Below are 15,623 nucleotides of genomic sequence, written 5' to 3'. Positions count from 1 at the left end.
GCCCCCGCTCAAATAACCCAGCTTTACTTATACTTGTGAGAATTATTTAAGGCATTATTCTAACAAAAGGTCCCATTATTTGAAAAAGCTTCAGAAAACTGGATCAGTATAATCAATCCCTTTGTATTGTAGAAAAATAAACACGCTTTTGTTAGCTGACAAAAGTAATTCTTGCTGAGGAGAGGTCCTTGAATGTTGAGATGTATATGAAGTCCCCCCAGTGGTCTGTTATATGCACCAATCAAAGCACAAAAAATGGGGTTGGTGTAAATATGAAGCATCAACCAAGCTATTGATGGGCTCAAGTTTTTAAGTTGAAGACTTTGACAATGGATCCCACAACAATAACCCCTCTATTAAGATTTTATATTAAGGCTGACCAGAAACGCATTTGCATCTTAATTGTGGAAAATAGGCGGCCACTGCCCAATGATTTGGCAATAATAAGACACCCCGGTACTACTACTCTTATATGCGGATGATGTAGTGATCAAAAACTGGCCTCAATCACTTACTCAGGGCTTTTGCAGCTTATTGTGAGCAAAATCTACTGACAATACAATTTGAGAAACCAAGATATTAGTTTTCTCTAAGGCTTGGAAACCTCTTATTTGAAAGCTCAATGGCAATCGAATTGAGCAGGTGAAAAATTTCCGATATTTAGGAATTCTCTTCCAACACAATTTAAACTGGAATAACCAGACTCAATATGAACTTCACACGACCAAATCAAACATAGCAGCAGTTAAGCGACTCTTCTTTAAAGATGGCGATCAATATTTTCCAGCAGCAATAAGAATATACAAAATAAAAACTATTACCTCATCTTCTTTATGGTGCACCTCTTTGGGCAGACACAGCTATTAGAAAGCTGGAGGCTTTTCAATAAAATTTTGTACGATCCCTTTTAACGGTCCCAAATTGTGTAGTATTTCAAGTACTATACACATAAATTGGCCTAAACCTCATTCAGTCAAAAGTATGGATAACTGTCCTAAAATATTGGCTGCATATTCATTATTTATTCCATGTTACTGGACACCTATCAATCTATCTGGTACACTCGAATGACAAATAAAATCTCCTCAATTGGAATTGACCGGGCTACCTTGTATAACATGAACAAAGGACAAACTTTTTCTTTATTAAAACAAAGATTTCTCGATATCGACAAACAGATATTACTATCTCAGTTGAGCAGATCTTGTTTACCAATCAAATTTGGCATTGTTCCGAAAATTGGCACGCTCCCGCAGTATTTTTTCTACGTCACAGATCCCCAACCACATCAGGTCTTCACGCAGGCCCGATTAAACATACTGCCAAATGCAATGTTAAATGGTCGCTATTTACAGTTGCTGTTTGAAGAAAGGACTTGTTCGTGCTCGATAAATCAGTAATACATGTTTTGCTATATTGCGAGAATCTGAATCGGATAAGATCTATATATATATTGAACCACATCTCAAACGGTTTTCCCTATTTTCGGATAATGAGTCAGTTCACCATCTTTTGTCAGACAACCAGTCGAAAAAAATATGGAATGGGCCAAGTTCTTAACTGAAGCCTTGAAAATGTCCAGGATAAAGTCAAATAACAGTCCACAGTCTGTTGTTACAGACTCTTGATTTTAAAGTAGCAGAGCTAATTTTTGCATTCATATTAATTTTATATTTTAAATTGAAGTTTGAAGTGATTGTTTTTACCCAAATATTTATTTTACTCTATGACATCTTATAGATTATTGTAACTCACTGTCTTTGTATGCCGTTAAAGGTTTTTTGAAATTTGAAAATTTATAAAAACTGAGCCCAACTTTGGGGAGGGAAATCGCTTATTTTAGACCTACAAAAAATTTTTATGTAAGTATGTTTTCAGTATTCTTTGCACTGTAAATTGTCACGTAATTGTTTTTATCCTCACGTTGGAAACCGCCCTGAGCCCTCTCAGCATGGAAGAGGCAAGACATAAATATAAATTATTATTATATTCCGTTCTCTTTGTTTTGAAATTGGTACCTGTAACCCAGCAATGAAATCACTTGCTTATTCTCCAGTTTTCTGTTGAGGCTTACATGATTTTGTTCACGTATCACAGATGCTGTGTCTCTGTACAGGAATTAGAATACCACTCCCCCCTCCCAAAAAAGTGCTGAAGCAACAGAAGATTTGAGAACAATGAGAGTGAGCAGTTCCCTGAAAGGTAAACATTCTCACAATTAAGAGGAAAAAATAGGGAAAATATTTCGCTCCTTTTCACCCCGGCATAATTGGGGCGGGGTGGGGGAGAATCAACACAGAACATTTGGCACAGACCAAGGCACAGACAAGCTGGGATTCCACTAATCAATTTGTTTTGGCAAGGATAGAGCAGCAGAGAGGGATGAGGGGTGGAGAGAATCCAATCCCTCATCCTATCTCACGAACAGCGAATCAGCGGCATTTAAGATTTTGAAGAAGGGGATACACATGAGCAAATACTGCTAGGAAATCTCACACACAGAATGCAATTTCCCAGCCAGCTAGGATATAGGTACACAGAAGCTTTCCTTCACGTGCATACGATCCCTAGACAGCTTTCTTTTCCAGCCAACAAGCTCTGGGAAACATTCACTTCTTTCTGAACTCTTCCATCTCTCTCCCACTTCAGATCTTTCTGCAGTGATTGCTTGCTCACACCTGTATGTGTGACATCGCTGATTAACTCAGAAAGCTTTCTCTTGCCAATTTCTCTATGAAATCGCTTGGGGTTCACAGCTGATGGGCTGAATTTTCACTTTTTGCTTACCAGCTCTCAAAACATCTGCAGTTAAATGTGAGGGGAAAGGGTGGGGAGTACAGTTATTTTAGCTCAGGGGAAGAAACCAATATCTTCTGAAAGAGAATCTCTGGGGATTAATCAGTTACTTGAGTAGTTGAGTATCAGTCTGGCGGCAGAGGAAAGGAAAAGGGAGAACTTCAGAACAGCAGTGACATGGTGCAAGCAAAAAAGGATATACATTTTTATCTGCTTGTAAAATGCCTTTGGCAACAACCTTCCTGGTTAATTGGTTTCACCTTATTAAACTGAAAAACCTATTAGCTGGGGAAAAAAAGTAAGACCTTTTTTCCCCTGAACACTGGACCAGATAATAAGTCCAAAGCTAGGGAGGAGCTTTTCTATTTTGTAAATGAAAAGTTTACTGCATGAAAAGGAAAAGGAGCACTTGATTTTTCCAAGACTTTTGTCCGTTTGTCTTGTTCCTGCATTCATTTCTCCCATTCTAAGTGGTTCCCATCAGAAAATATATACTCGTTTTCACTGCAATTATTGGAGAGTTTAGTCATCAGTCCTCTGGTCTTCCATTGCACTTGTCACATTTAATTTCTTCTCCCCTATTAAGTCACTCTCCCTTTCATTAAACAGTCTCTCTGTCTGGTTTGCCAAAAACTGCCAATGGGCGCCTTCATTTTACAGAAGGATAGGCCAATTTTACCAGTAGGTAATGTACCATGGACAAAATACAATGAAGTGTGGTAATCTGCCGGTGTTAATGATGCTACTGTGAAAAGATCAGGGAAAACAAAACCATCAGTTGTTTAATGGTACGCAGGCTTTCTATAGCCTGTTGCATTTGAGAAACAGAAGTTGCCAAAAAAATAAAAACCTTGAGGGAAATGGAAAGTTTAAAAAAAAGGAGTTCTAATATTAATTTATTAGGCTGGGCCACTACAGGTGTACTTTCTGAACTGATGTCAGGTGATACCAAAGCTCAATCTTCAGTGTTTGATTTGTGACAGCTGTTTCATGCAGGCAAAACATCTGCTAACAGTTGCAGTCGGCAAAAGATGAGCCCATGTGTCAAAATTCACCTTAATTCAAAATGACCACATACATGTGTCATGCCACACTACCATTAAAATTTAGGACAAAAAGAGAACCACATTTTTCAGTCTGTAGCTATATATATTCTTTCACCCATTGTTAAGCCTTATGTACATCTACCATAAGGTTCAGAGACTCACCATTTCATTATAAGTCTCTCTGTTTTGTACTATAAAACAACTTACATTATAAGAACAATATATCATTCCCCCCAGCTTCTCAAAAAACAAATGAATCACAAAATACATTACACTTTAGCAATGGGAAAAAACTTGGATTAGTGAAAGTTACACCTAATACTCTGTACATGCCTGCTGTGCAAGCTATATATCATAGTTACATTTTATAAGGGCATGATATTTATACTCTCAAAAGGTTAACAAAGTTATTGCCATACCTACGCAACAGACATGAAATGAGTGGACAATTAGCTTCGGACAACTCGATTACTTGAAATATCTGAAAATGGGAACATTTACACCAGAGAAGAACTGACTTCTCTGTGGGAATTTCTGCTTCACATGTATTAATATTACTCAGATTGTTGTGGGAGGAGTCAGAAATGTCTGAATGCAGTCTTTATTTACATAATTTTCTATTACATTCTTCATTACTTAGCAACGTAGCGGGACATTTGGCTAAAAATGAGACAATAACCTGTACAGCTAGGATTGACTGTTGAGACAAGCAGAAAATGAGCTGAATGAAACAAAACAGAGGGCTATCCAGAATTTTCATGGTTAATTTTTCTTTTTACTGAAAAATGTGTCATTTCAGGAAACATAATGATTCCTTCAAAAGAGCAGTGTTCCCCTAGGAAAAATAAACATTTCCTGCAAAATTGATCTCTGCTTCTTTTCTCAGCTAAGTGTTGGTCAAAAACTGCTTATTTTGACCTAATATCATTCTTCCCTCACTCATGGAATCACACCTGCCAAGACAGAGGAAAGCACCACACTGTTATAGATGGGCTGCAAATGGCACTTTTCAGACAGGCAGCTAAAGGATACAATCCAAGCACAATGGAAAGTATAGTCCTTCCCCTGTCTTGACAAGTACTCTACCACAAGAGAAGAAGCCATCACACCAGGTATAGGGTTATATGGAGTGCCTTTTGTAGTATCTACTGGCTATTTGCCATTTTAAAACTAGGTGAACATCCTTGGCTCCTTTTGAATGACCCCCTCAATGATCACCAAGGGGGGGAAGCTCTTTTAGACTGGCAAAATGCTTAGTCTTCTCTTTCAGCTTAATAAAAATTATGTATAAATATGCTTCTTTCAAAAAGAAAAAATACATTGGCAAAAATAATCTGTTACATGCTTGGCTCTTTTTTTAAAAAAATTATTTCTATCCCTCTGTTCCCTTTGCTTGGGACCCAAATCGGCTTTTCAGATCATTCTGCCCTCCTTCACTTAATCCTCATAACAGCCACCTTGTGAAGTAGGTTAAGCTTACAGATTGTGACAGGGCCAAGGTCTCCCAGTGGACTTCTATGGCAGAGAAGGGAATTGAACCTCAATGTCCCAGATCTTAGTCTGATACTCTAACAAGGTTGCTACACCAGCCTCACAATGTTCAAAAAAAGCACATTTTCTATGTTGGCAAGGCACATTATTTCATTTCTCTGTAATTCTGACTGCAGATAATGCCAGCCTTGTGATCTGATACTTCTACTGCCTTTGTAAAAGAAAACAGTGGAGGTATAAAGGCTAAGCAGGCATAGACTAGCTGTCTTGTTTTTAACATCATATTTCTATAGAATTGTACATTTATAAATTGTAATCACACCTTCTTTCACATAAGCTGTTTTGCCCTGTTTGTGGTTTCTATTCTATTCTCCTTTAAAAATTGAACTGATACATGTAGGTGCACAATGAACTCTAACATAACCAGCTTCTGACTTGATCACTTGATGGCTGTTGCCAAAGTTTGTACCAAGCAGCTCTGAGCCTGTTCAGTAGTCCCTCATTCAACTGGCCAAAGATCTACAGTTCTTGCAATAAAACGTCTAAACTGCTTGTCATGGTTACCATTCTAAAAAAAAAGGACACTGCCAATATTTTACCATTAGGTAATACTCCCGATGTCACGGTGGAATAGCACTAATCCACTCAAACTCGGGGGGGGGGGGCTTTCGCTCAGTAAACATACAGAAATGCACATTAATTATCATAAGCAGCAATCATGGAAGGTGCACAGAGACACTGACACTGAGGTGTTTTGCGCACAAACCATATATCCTGGGATAAGGAGGTGAAACATCCTGATTCAGCCATGACTTCCGCATGGTTTCCGGGTCTAACTTGGGCCTGCCCCACAAGATTTCCCTTATCCCGCGGCTTTCAAAAATGATAAAGTGACGGTGGGATAGTTCACAAATGTGCAGCAACATTGGTGAGGAAAATGCAACTAAACCGGGGGCCGTGCGTAATCACCTGGAGTTCTTCCTCCCGGCCAGAACGCGCTGATGGGCTGCCATGTAGAGGGAGAAACTGAGATAGAAACATCCTGAAATGTATTATCCTGGTTTTTCCCCAGGATATTTTGTCTGTACGGAAAACGCCAGAAACTCTCCGTTCCAATGGAATCTTTTTGTTTTAATTATATGCCTTTTTGCAGAAAGTGGGGGAGAAGCTCTTCTGCAAAGAAGCACTGGAATCAATGATCAAATAGTGTTTACACCACAGCAACAGAAATATTCCCTGATGATAATGATACAAATGCCACCCGTTTCATTTTTTTAAAAGCAGCAAGCGACTGGGGCAGTTTGAACAGAGCCTGACAACAAGAACAAGACTGAAAAACCAGTGTGATCATGTGAAACAAGAGTATATGAATTTGTTCAGACATATCGAAGCAGCTTGCTGAACAATCAGCTGCCTCCTTGTGACTAGTGAGCAGCATATGGTGCTTGAGCATCTCTACATGCAAGTGTATTAACTTTTACCAATTCCAAGCTGCAATGGATGGAGATAATAAAAATCAGATGCCTGTATTGCTTTTATTAAAACACTGAAACACAGTAAAATCTTAGTGTGTACAAAGCCAAAGGGCAGTCTTATCTACAAGCGTATGCTTCAATAATTGCTTAAGGTACTTTTTGGAAAACAAAGAATACCTATAAATATTCTTAATCTTCCGTATCTCATAAAACCAGTCCCACAAGCCACTCTGCTAATACATGACATAATCGTACGGACGATCTTTCATTTAAATAGATTATCAGTGAGATGGAAATCTCCCAGACAGGTCATGTAAAATTAGCACCAGATGGAATAAGAACCTAATTCACAGATTAAGTTTGTAATTTTACATTTGTATGCCATTATTTTTGATCCAACCAGTCCCCCCAGAAGGTTGTACCCCATGTTGAAGTGACTGGCATGGCTTCCTGCACAGTTTTGTATTTCATGCCAATGCCCCCACAAAAGAAGGCAAAAAGAGGGATTGATTATGTAACTGAAGCACAAACATCTCTAAGGAGAAAAGCCCATCTTGGGGAAAATGACCATAGGCTCTTACCTATGAAAGATCCTTCTCATCTGAGCACTGGAGGACATCTTCCTGGTACTAATCTAGCAACTGATTTTGGTGTCAACTGCCTAACAATGTCAAATGATGGATACACTGTCAATGTGAATGACCAAGGTTTTAAACCAGGGCTTCTATTGTGCAGTTCAGCAATGCAATAGACATTTTTGGATCCCTATATTCACAATAGAAAGACTTGTTGCCAGGTCCCATAATCATAACGCTTGAAGTAGCATAAACTAGAAATTCGTTTAATACACAAAATCTCATCCTCACAACACGCAAGTGGAGTTTATGAATAAAACTCATTCTTCTGCTGTTGGAAGAATGGAGTGCAATTTTTGCCAATTCCCCTCTCCTATGACAGACTTTCTGGTACTAATCTAGCAACTGATTTTGTTGTCAACAAATTTAGAACGTCCTAACAATGTCAAATGATGGACACATAGTAAATGTGATCAGCTCCCCTACTCATGCCTTTTCAGGGAGGGGGCAGTTTAACACCCAGTATAATGAAGAGTCCTGGAGCATTATAAAGCTTGCACACTGTTTTGTGTCATTTTGGGCAGTCCTAGTAAACAATATTATTTAACAATAGCAGCACCCAACATCCGAACAACTGGTATTACTTTTGGGAAAATGGGAATACAGCAGTACGAAAAGGTAACATAGGTTCAAACTTAGAAATGCTAACAAAAAAGATCCAACCATATTATTCTTTGCTTCCTATTCCTTATTTGTTATTTTCTTCTTCCCAAATGATCTCTCCCATAAGCAAAATGGTCTCCTTTATTGATTAAATCACAATTTTGAATAGCCAGTGATTGAATTATCTGATAGTACCTGACAAAAGCTATCAACAGGGGCTGAAATAAAAGGTGGAATCGATGGGTTTTTCATTACAAGGTATTGATTAAACTGAACTAAATAGAGATCCAATGAGTACATTAAGAGGCACAATGAAAAGCACCATGGAATAACTGACCAAAATATGTCAACCACTTAATTCATGCATACAAACTGAAAAGTTATTTATTCATTCGTTATCTAAATGTATAGCTCCCCAGTTTCAAAAGGTTGGGATTGATAAGAAAAGAGTCTACTAGTCAGTTATACTCCAAAGTATGTGAAAAATCCAAACTTCGATGGGTTTAACTTTGCCCTTCAAGCAGAATTCTCACAAAGATTCAAAAAGAAATTTAGTTTGGCCAAAGTAAAGGCTCAAAATCCATAAGCAGCAGTCAAGAGGACGTCTGTGCTAGTCCTTTCTCCACTAATAAGGCACTTAATGCCAAATACAGCATTAAGAAACAGCAGTAATTTGAACTTTAATGTAGTACACGTGCATCTTAGTGATGTACTCTCCTGCTGAAATTGACTGAATTATTCCAAGGTCTTAAGCTGATAGAAGGACATGAGATATATTGGGCTCATGCCCTTGTTCTTCTTATGTGTGGAGATATCTGAAAACTCCATCATTCATCAGTTGTTGCAAATAGGGCCTTTTCATTTCCTGCAAATACTTTCACACCTATGCCCCCTTCAAGGGTGCTCACAGATAAAATCACAGATGCAATGGATTAATACACACTGCAACCGTCAGTTACGTAGGGAATATGTGTTTTATGTCCTATGCTTACCTGAGCATATGGAGTTGGCTTACACTGAGTCCAATCTTGGGTCTTTCAAAATCAGTACTGTTTACTCTGGGAGTAGCTATGTTTTAGAGTCTCGGGTCTTTCATATCATCTACTACTTGGTCCTTTTGCCTGGAAATGCTGGGGATTGAACCTGCAGTTTTCTGCATGCTTTAACTCTTGAGCCACATCCCTCCCATAGTTCACATGCAGCTCAAAGTCCAGAAGGATCACTGACTGGCACAGTTCAACCCACCAATTCAAGCTGAAAAGCTTGCAAACTTGAGACACCTTCCCCCAGTTTCCAGTTTTTGTTATGGCACTGACAACTGCAATCCTATATAGAGGAACTTCAAGATAACTCCACTGGTTTCAAACAGCTTAGACTGAACTAACTCTACAAAGGACTGCTGTGTCAATCACCTATGCAAGAAGCTGCCAGAGTAGAATAATTCAGTAGCAATACAAGATTTAGAAAGGGTGTCATCACAGCTTTAAAAATAATGTACAGTGGAACCTCGGTTTTCGCCGCTAATCTGTTCGGCGATGTGCGGTGAAAAGGTGCACTCCGAGGTATGCCATTTGCGCATGCGCAACACCGTTTGTGCACCACAAACGGCGCACCAAAGATATTCAAAAGTCACCTCGGAAGCCAAGGCAACCGCCAATCTCTGAGGCGACCAGCGAAAACTGAAACGGTCGATCTCCAAGGGCAACGAAGACCGAGGTTTGACTGTATGTGCTGGAAAGTCAGTCTTAAAATACTCACTGTGTTTGCATCACTGGTTTGTCATTTTGAGATCCATGCTCTGTTGCAATCCTGTTACAACCTACAAGAAAGCAAAGCAGTATAAAAAGTGTGTTGAAAACAATGATTAACCTACCTAATATAAGCAATATGGGGAAGAGCACGTAACGAATACTCAAACCCAATCACAATTTCTCTTATTGCAAACAGTTACAAAAATAATTTCTAGAAAGCTACTGTTCTTCCCATAAAAATATTTTGAAAATCTCCAGTAATCAATCAGAAGCTTTGCTGGGCAAAAGTCCTGCCTGGCTCCACTGACTTCCTAAAAATATTTGGCAGATATCATAAAAGATGGTGAGCACTGTGGCTCCCACTGGTACTATATTGAGACCCCTGCTCTATAGCACTTTTTCATCATTGCTTCAGCATTCCTTTTCCTCCATCCTAAATGGTTATAATCTTGAATGAAAAAGTAACTATGCCAGTCTTGATGATCACCTTGGGCCAGCCACTAGCTACTGCATTGCTCCACTGAGTTGTGGGCACAACCCATAAAAGGTTCTTAGCCTCATTCACCATTCATCCAAAGGTGGAAAAGTCCCTAGCAAGAGTTGGTGCTTCTTACCCCACTCACTGTCAGCTCCTGATTTACTGCATGAACATACACAACTCTGAAGTGTCCTACATTAAGCAATATTGTGCAGAACAAGCCCTGAGAAACAAGCCATATCCATCGGGAACGTTGTAAGGCTTTCAGCCAGTATTATTAGTCGTAAAGTTTCTGGATGATACTGAACTATAATTACATGCTGGAGCAGTTGTGCTTTTAAGAAACACTCAACAAATTAGGTAACATGCACATTAATTCATAACATACAATTCTTAGAGAGTTATCTCCTTCCACTAAGGAAATTGAAATAGAAGTGACCTTTGTATTTGATCCAACTTAAGCAAAACGCAACTCATTTACAATTTCATTGCATCCTCAATGATGATTCAAAGCAGCTGGCAAACATTCTGAAGGAATAAACAAAGCAAACTGCCTGATCACCGTTCAAGAAGAAAGCTGAGCCTGCCATGCAGTCCAGTTTATCCAGAACCAAAACCAACTAATTTTTTCAAGTCAGGTTTTTCTCAGCTAAAGCATTACAACATAGCTTCAGGACTGCACAACTAAATGTTCTTCTTGGACAAAATCAAGCTCCAAATGAAGTAGCCCTTACTCCTGGACATACAAAGTATGGGATGAGAAAATCTACCCTCACCAATCAATGAAAATATTCTAAATAGATAAACTCCTACACTGGTTTGATTCACTGAAAGTGTGGTTTCTCTGTGTATACATGGATGGAATAACTAATTGCTCTTCTCCCAGCCCCAGCTAATCCCTAGCCTAACTAGGTGTTTGGTATTACTGTGTGGTTAAGTAGCTTGGCTCTTGGGGGAAAAATTATGGTCACTATCTTGTGGTCCCTGATTGGGTGGAAAGGCAGCATTACCTAATTCATAGATAGATTAGATAAGATAGAATGGGTGGATGGATAGATTATAGCATAGAACTAGGGAATCTGTATACATGCAGCAAGAACTAGGTGAACAAAAGGTTAAAAAGCATTCTGCCTAAGTTATATTGACTTGCTGAGTTACCTTGGCATTCCACTCCAAGAAACTGACACATGCCAGCAAGAACAATAAATGAAAGAATGATCTCTACATTTGGACAGACTTCTCTCCATTCCTCTGGACTCGGCCACTTCACCCCGAGTTATTTCCTTCCTGTCACATAAGCCTTTAACTAATCAGGCCATGCTATGTGCTACTGGTTATTGGGCTTCAGGCCTTTTCCAGCCAGTGTGCCAACTGTCCCCTGCTTTTCCCTTTCTTTATCACCATAAACCATATTCCTTTTATACATTGGTTTTAAGGTGAGGAAAGTGAAGAAATTTAAGAATTGGGTTTTCATTGTATAGTTTGATTTTAGTTATTGTAATAAACTGTTGCTATGCGATGCCCTGAGCCTGACTTGACTGGAAAGGGCAGAACTTGAATCCAAAAAATAAACAAACTGGTGTGTTTCCTTTCAGGAAGATTTTATTGGCTGGTTCCCATGCAAAAGTGTGATTCCAATGGTTCCTTGGTAAACAGGCCTCTGTGATATTTGGGGCATTCCACATTCCCCTGGCACAAGGCAGGACAACATGAGATATTATTATCATTGCTGGTCAACAGTTATTATTATCATTGCTGGTCAAGTATGATTTATGTGACCCTCTGCTCTGAGACTATTTTGTTCAGATCTGGCTAAGGCAGAGCTAACAGGTGGGATTTCTTAATGCACTAGAGCTCTAGCAATTAGACCGCAGTAACTGCTTGCCCACCCATCATGTGTCCTACTGCTAATACCAGGGCATAAAAGAAAATGACAATCCCTGGCTTAAAATTACACGAGCCACACCAGATGAGAAAAATAAATGGAGAATGAGAAAAGGAAGATGAATGAACTAAAATTTACCAGTGGGCCTGGCATCGACTGGTTTTAAGCAAAGCAGTTAGACAACCAGCAATCACATATTTTCAAAGTAACAGAGTTCCATACTTCTGCTAAAGTGAAACAGAATCTTTCATCATGCACAGCATTTCTTATTGATATCTATTTGAATATTAATTCAGAATAAGTAGCATCATCATCTGGCCGTGCAGCTTGCTTCTTTTTGTGAAAAACAACATGGCTCTGAAAATGCTTGCAGAGAGGATCGCAGTCATGGTCATTTTCTCAAGAAACATCAAGAACACAACAGGAATATCACAGTTGGCTGCTCAAGCAAAGGGTAAAAATTACCACTTCCAACAAGAAGGTTAATTCAGATCTATGCTCCTGTGGTTGCGGGTCCATTGTACAATGCAGAGATGTGCAGCAGAATATCATGAGTTGGATCCAACACAAGGTTAATACTAACATTAACCATTCATCTTAAGGTAGTAAGGACCTTGCCAGTCATTCCACCTATCCTTCTTACTGCTGGCTCCTGATTAACTGCTTGAACATATAACTATTGAAGTTCATTCAGGGAATTATCTAGGACAGGATATTGTGCAGAACAATTTCTAAGAAACAAGCTCCATCCATCTGTAGAGTTGTGATGCTTTCAGTCAAAATTATTAGTTTTAAAGTTTCCAGCTGACACTGGACTGCAACGACAAGGGTTGGCATTGTGTAAAAAAAAAATCCCTACCAATCAGTTAATGTACCCAACCACATTCATTCCTAACAAAACCTTCTGAAGCATTATTTTCCAGGGGTTGTGGAGACTATGTGGTAGAATAATAGTCATACAGGTTAGGACACTACAGTAAGCAGCATGCAAAATCACCAGCTACTAGCTAACGTGGTATAGTAATTAAGAGAAACAGATTGTAATCTGGAGAACCAGGTTTGATTCCCCATTCCTCCACATGCAGCCAGCTGGGCGACCTTAGGCTAGTCACAATTCTTCCAGAACTCTCTCAGCCCCACCTACCTCACAAAGTGCCAGTTGTGTGTAGATGGGGAAATGATTGTAAGCTGTTTGAGGCTGCTTTCAGTAGAAAAAAGCAGAATATAAAAGCCAAATATTATTCATCAATCACCAGAGCCTTCTACTAACTGACAAAAGGATCCAATCTCACTTTAAGTAATATGATTCCATCAGAGAGTTGCTGCTAGGATGATATGGTTTCAACTGATGCTTTGCTAAACACTATCAAAGTAAGCCTTAATGCAGTCTTATAAAACTCAAGGCTTGTTTGCACAACCTACAATATGGAATCCACTTTATTTTTTAATCCTCCACATCCACTTCCTGTTTCTTGTACAAAAGGTAATCAGATGAGACTATCAATACAGTTTCTTAAGAAGGGATCATACATCAGTGGCAGAGCTTGTGATCCACAAGACAATACTTTTAAAAGTTTCTACAGAAGAGAAAACCAGAAGCTTCAAGCAGGGCCAGGATACTTTTAGCCCTGGCCCCTACCTAGTAGAACTCTCTGTCTAATGAGACCCAGACCCTGCAGGACCTGATGGAATTCCTCAGGGCCTATATAAGATGGAGCTGCTCCACCAGAATTATGGGCAAGGAAGCTACAATTGCACCTTCTACAATGGCCTCCCTCTTCTCCTCCCCTCAACTGTTGCTAGTCTCAGGATTATTAATGTATATTTTATTGTAAAGTTGTTTTTTATCTATTATCTGTGATTTTAAATTGTTGTTATTCATGCTTTGTTTCAGGATTGTTTATGTTATGTTGGAAGCATATAATAAATAAATAAGTTTTCTGAAATCTAAGCCTTTTTTCAGATTTGTGGAAAGGTCCCTCTTTTTTATTCATGGCCCCACAAATGTCCACAGATGGGGTCACTTTTAATTTAGATATATTGATTACAGGGAATATGTGTGCATAAAGTGCTTCAAAGTCACGGCTAACTTATGGCAACCCAGTATGATTTTCAAGGAAAGAGTTTAATGGAAGTGGTTTGCCGTTGTTTTCCTCTGAATAATGACTTAGGTATTCCTTGGTGGTCTTCCATTCAAATACTAACCAGGACAACAGTACTAGCTTCTGAGATCTTATGAAATCAGGCTAATCTGGGCATCCAGGGCAGGGAACAAAAATATATCTATATAGTTCTATAGATAATTAATCTATGGATTGATATTTATATTCTGCTTGGCACACAGAAGGCTCCACGTTCAATCCCCAACAATTCCAGATGAAAGAATCCCGTAATAAGTGATGTGCAAGACCTCTTCCCGATACCCTGAAGAGCCTGAGAAAATACATAATACAGTCTTTGATGGGTCCAAATCAGTATAGGCAGCTTTATGTGTTTATTACTTGTTATTACTTATTATTATTTTACTATTACTACATGTTCTTTTTTTCTGAATAGCTGTATTAATTTTATTGGATTCTGTTTAGTCATTTTGGTGTAAGCCACTTTTGAAGCCATGTGGTGAACTCAAAAATTTAAAAAATTAAACATGCAAATGAGCCATAGTATAATTTATTCCACCTCTACCCCCCCTTCCAAAAAAAGCATTAATATCCCATTGTATGCTAGAAGCTAAGTCACCTTCCTTATGAACTCTGCAGAACTTTTAATGAATTGAGTGGACAGCTTTGCATAAAACATAAGTTGACACAAGGCCTAGCTTTTTAGCCTGCGTATCTCAGACGGTTCCTTAGATACCAGTGAAAGCCTGAAGACAGGTCTTGGCTCCCCAAACCCCTTTCTTTGTAACACATTTCTATAAAAGCAAGAAAGACGCTTTTGCTACAAAAGTGATGAGAAATGGAAAGATATTGTTGTAATGCTGGGGAACATGCCAAACCATCTGGAAACAAAGTCATGTAAGGGGGGGAGGAACCCACTGCAACCCTCTTGCCTGCTACTGATTAGGCAGCCAGATTAAAACTGATGATGTGATTGAATAAGATCCAAGGTTATTTTCCTCACATAAATCACACTCGTGTTATAGTTGGTTAGAATGGATGTGGTAAATTTGAAGAGAGCTTTTCCTTCAGTAAACTTGATTACTTGAACAATTAAAATACCATTGAAACAAATGTTCTTGGAAAGAGATAAAAAAATCTACCTAGAGTCCCCAAATACATAAGTTTCACAATGCCAACAGGCTTCCAGTTATACAAGATTAACTCTTCTTTCTCTTCTCCTAAAAGTCTCCTTGGTGGAGTGTTAATTTGTTACTCTTTTCTGGGTTTTGATGTTGAAAGAATTGAACTTCCAAAAATGATTATGCTTAAATTAACTAACTGGACACACCAAAGGGGATCAG

At 38.8% G+C, this 15,623-nt stretch overlaps 1 protein-coding gene across 1 annotated transcript in view; it reads right to left on the bottom strand.

Annotated features, from left to right (window-relative positions):
* The window catches only part of SEMA5B (semaphorin 5B), a 506,709-nt gene that overhangs the window by 346,379 nt on the left and 144,707 nt on the right, over positions 1–15,623 (bottom strand). The window contains exon 2 of the mRNA XM_048484504.1: positions 9,805–9,865. The gene's annotated coding sequence lies outside the window, so the exon portion shown is untranslated. The remainder of the gene's footprint in view (positions 1–9,804; positions 9,866–15,623) is intronic.

The sequence above is a fragment of the Sphaerodactylus townsendi genome, linkage group LG02 (assembly GCF_021028975.2).
Source record: "Sphaerodactylus townsendi isolate TG3544 linkage group LG02, MPM_Stown_v2.3, whole genome shotgun sequence".
NCBI classification, from domain to species: Eukaryota; Metazoa; Chordata; class Lepidosauria; order Squamata; family Sphaerodactylidae; genus Sphaerodactylus; species Sphaerodactylus townsendi.
The sequence above is the reverse complement of the archived record's forward strand: the minus strand, read 5'-3'. Positions and strand labels throughout refer to the sequence as shown.